Below are 4848 nucleotides of genomic sequence, written 5' to 3' on the forward strand. Positions count from 1 at the left end.
AATAGTTTAGCTTCAAATTCTTGTTTTATACATGATTTAACTTCAACTGCGTGCGAAAGAAAAGTGTTAGCTTCAAATTCACGCGAAACGCATGATTCAGCTTCAAATGCATGCGAAAGGCAAGATTTAGGTTCAAATTCATGCGAAACACAGGGTTTAGATTCAAATTTATGCGAAACAAATGATTTAGCTTCAGATACTTGCGATATAAGTGATATAGCATCAAATGCTGGCGAAACTACCGAGTTAGCTTCAAATCCATGCGAAACACATGATTAAGCTTCAAATGCATACGAAAGGCAAGATTTAGGTTCAAATTCATGCGAAACACAGGGTTTAGATTCAAATTCATGCGAAAAAAACGATTTAGCTTCAGATACTTGCGATATAAGTGATATAGCATCAAATGCTGGCGAAACGACCGAGTTAGCTTCAAATCCATGCGAAACACATGATTTAGCTGCAAATCAATGCGATGTAGAAGGTTTAGCTTCAAATCGATGCGAAACAAATTATTGAGCTGCAAACACTTGGGATTTAGGTGATATAGCTTCAGCTGCATGCGAAACAAACGAGTTAGCTTCAAGTCCATACGATGTAGAAGGTTTAGCTTCAAATCCATGCGAAACAAATTATTGAGCAGCAAACACTTGGGATTTAGGTGATATTGCTTCAGCTGCATGCGAAACAAACGAGTTAGCTTCAAGTCCATGCGATGTAGAAGGTTTAGCTTCAAATCCATGCGAAACAACTGATTTAGCTTCAAACACTTGGGATATAAGTGATATAGCTTCAAATGCAGTCGAAACAAACGAGATAGCTTCAAATCCATGCGGAACACATGACTTAGCTTAAAACTCATGCGATTTAGAAGGTTTAGCTTCAAATCCATGCGAAACAAATGATTGAGCTGCAAATACTTGGGATATAAGTGATATAGCTTCAAATGCAGGCGAAACAAACGAGTTAGCTTCAAATCCATGCAAAACACATGATTTAGATTCAAATCTAAGAGATGTAGAAGGCATAGCTTCAAATCCATGCGAAACACATGATTAAGCTGCAAATCAATGCGATGTAGAATGCTTAGCTTCAAACTCATGCGAAACAAATGATTTAAGGTCACATACTTAAGATTTGTGATATAGCTTCAAATGGAGGTGAAACAAACGAGTTAGCTCCAAATCCATGCGAAACAAACGAGTTAGCTTCAAATCCATGCAAAACACATGATCAAGCTTCAAATCCATGCTACGTAGAAGGTTTAGCTTCAAATCCATGCGACACAAATTATTTAGCTTCATATACTTGCGATATAAGTGATATAGCTTCAAATGCTGACGATACAAACGAGTTAGGTTCAAATCCATGCGAAACACATGATTGAACTGCAAATCAATGCGATGTAGAAGGTTTAGCTTCAAATCCATGCGAAAAAAATGATTTTTCTTCAAATACTTGCGATACAAGTGATATAGCTTCAAATGCAGGCGAAACAAGTTACCTTCAAATCCATGCGACACAAATGATTTTGCATCAGATACATGCGATATAAGTGATATAGCTTCAAATGCAGGGGAAACAAACGAGTTAGCAGCAAATCCATGCGACACAAATTATTTAGCTTCAAATCAAGGCGAAGTAGAAGTCTTAGCTTCTATTCGATGCGGAACAAATGATTTAGCTTCAAATACTTGCGATATAAGTGATATAGATACAACTGCAGGCGAAACAAACGAGTTAGCAGCAAATCCATTCAAAACACATGATTGAGCTTCAAATCAATGCTATGTAGAAAGTTCAGCTACAAATCCATGCGTCACATATGATTTAGCTTCAGATACTTGTGATATAAGTGATATAGCTTCAAATGGAGACGAAACAAACGAGTTAGCTTCAAATCCATGCGAAACACATGATTTAGCAGCAAATCAATGCGATGTAGAATGCTTAGCTTCAAACACACGCGAAACAAATGATTTAGGGTCACATACTTTCGATTTGTGATATAGCTTCAAATGCAGGGGAAACAATCGAGTTAGCTTCAAATCCATGCCAAAAACATGATTTGGCCTTAAATTTATTCGAAACACATGTCTTAGCTTAATATTCGAGCGAAACAACTGGTTCAGCTTCAAATACTTTTGATATTCATGATTTAGCTACAACTGCATGCGAAAAAAAACGAGTTAGCTTCAAATCCAAGCGAATCACATGATTTAGCTTCAAATCAATGCGAAGTAGAAGGTTTAGCTTCAAATCCATGCGAATCAAATGCTTTAGCTTCAAATCATTGCGAAGTCGAAGGCTTAACTTCAAATCCATGCGAATCAAATGATTTAGCTTCAAATACTTGTGATATAAATGATTTAGTTTCAACTGCATGCGAAACAAACGAGTTAGTTTCAAATCCAAACGAAACACATGATTTAGCTTCAAATCCATGCGAAGTAGAATGCTTTTCTTCGAATCCATGCGAAACATATGATTTAGCTTCAAATACTCGTGATATACATGATTTAGCGTCAAATGCAGGCGAAACAAACGACTTAGCTTCAAATCCATGCGAAACACATGATTTATATTCAAATTCATTTGAAACACATTCTTTAGCTTCAAATCCATGCGAAACAAATAGTTTAGCTTCAAATTCTTGTTTTATGCATGATTTAACTTCAACTGCATGCGAAACAAACGAGTTAGCTTCAAATCCATGCGAAACACATGATTTAGCTTCAAATACTTGAGTTATACATGAGTTAGCTTCATATGCAGCCGAAACAATCGAGTTAGTTTCGAATCAAAACGAAGCACATGATTTAGCTTCAAATTCATGCGAAGTAGAAGGCTTATCTTCGAATCCATACGAAACAAATGGTTTAGCTTCAAATACTTGTGATATACATGATTTAGCTTCAACTGCATGCGAAACAAACGAGTTAGCATCAAATCCACGCGAATCACATGATTTAGCTTCAATTTAAGCGAAGTAGAAGGCTTAGCATCAAGTCCAAACGAATCAAATGGTTTAGCTTCAAATACATGTGATATACATGACTCAGCTTCAAATGCAGGCGAAACAAACGAGTTGGCTTCAAATCCATACGAATCACATGATTTAGCTTCAAATTCATTCGCAACACATGGATTAGCATAATATTCATGCGAAAAAAATGGTGCAGCTTCAAATACTTGTGATAGACATGATTTAGATTCAGCTGCATGCGGAACAAACGATTTAGCGTCACACCCAAGGGAAACACATGATTTAACTTCAAACCAATGCGAAGTAGAAGGCTTAGTTTCAAATCAATGCGAAACAAATGGTTTAGCGTCAAATACTTGTGATATACATGATTCAGCTCAAATGCAGGCGAAACAAACGAGTTAGCTTCAAATCCATGCGATACACATGATTTAGCTTCAAATCAATGCGAAGTAGAAGGCTTATCTTCAAATCCATGCGAAACAAATGGTTTAGCTTCAAATACTTGTGATATAAATTCTTTAGCTTCAACAGCATGCGATCAAACGAGTTAGCTTCCAATCCATGCTAAACAAATGGTTTAGCTTTAAATACTTGCGACATGGATGATTTAGGTTCAACTGCATGCGAAACATACAAATTAGCTTCAAATCCAAAAGAAACACATGATTTAGTTTCCAATCAATGCAAAGTAGAAGGCTTATCTTCAAATCCATGCGAAACAAATGGATTATCTTCAAATACTTGTGATATATATGATTTAGCTTCAACTGCATGCGAAACAAACAAGTTAGCTTCAAATCCTTGTGAAACAAATGATATAGCTTCAAATTAATGCGAAGTAGAAGACTGATGTTCGTATTCATGCGAAAGAAATGATTTAGCTTCAAATATATATTATATTGGTTTAGTTTCAGATACTTGTGATAAACATGATTTAGCTTCAACTGCATGCCAAACTTACGAGTTAGCTACAACTCCACGCGAAACACATGATTTAGCTTCAAACTCATGCGAAACACATGGTTAAGCTTAATATTCATGCAAAACAAATGGTTCAGCTTCAAATACTTGTGATATACATGATTTAGCTTCAACTGCATTCCAAACAATCGAGTTAGCTTCGAATCTGTGTGAAACACATGATTTAGCTTCAAATCAATGCGAAGTAGAAGGATTGTCTTCGAATCCGTGCGAAACAATTAGTTTAGCTTCAAATACTTGTGATATACATGATTTAGCTTCAAATGCAGGCGAAACAAACAAGTTAGCTTCAAATCCAAGCGAAACATATGATCTAGCTTCAAATCAATGCGAAGTAGAAGGCTTAGCTTCAAGTCCATGCGAAAGATATAATTTTGTTCAAATCAAGGCGAAGTAGAAGATTTAACTACATATCCATACGAATCAAATGGTTTAGCTTCAAATACTTGTGATATACATGATTCAGCTGCAAATGCAGGCGAAACAAACGAGTTAGCTTCAAATCCCTGCGAAACACATGATTTAGCTTCAAACTCATGCGAAACACACGGTTAAGCTTAATATTCATGCAAAACAAATGGTTCAGCTTCAAATACTTGTCATATACATGATTTAGCTTCAACTGCATGTGAATCAGACGTGTTAGCTTCAAATTCAAGCGAAAGAAATGGTTCAGCTTCAAATGAATGCGAAGTGGAAGGCTTAGCTTCAAATGCATGAGAAACAAATGGTTTAGCTTCAAATACTTGTGACATGGATGACTTAGCATCAACTGCATGCGAAACAAACAAATTAGCTTCAAATCCAAACGAAACACATGATTTAGTTTCCAATCAATGCGAAGTAGAAGGCTTAGCTTCAAGTGCAGGCGAAACAAA

The sequence above is a fragment of the Megalopta genalis genome, unplaced genomic scaffold, assembly GCF_051020955.1.
Source record: "Megalopta genalis isolate 19385.01 unplaced genomic scaffold, iyMegGena1_principal scaffold0070, whole genome shotgun sequence".
In the NCBI taxonomy this organism is placed as follows: Eukaryota; Metazoa; Arthropoda; class Insecta; order Hymenoptera; family Halictidae; genus Megalopta; species Megalopta genalis.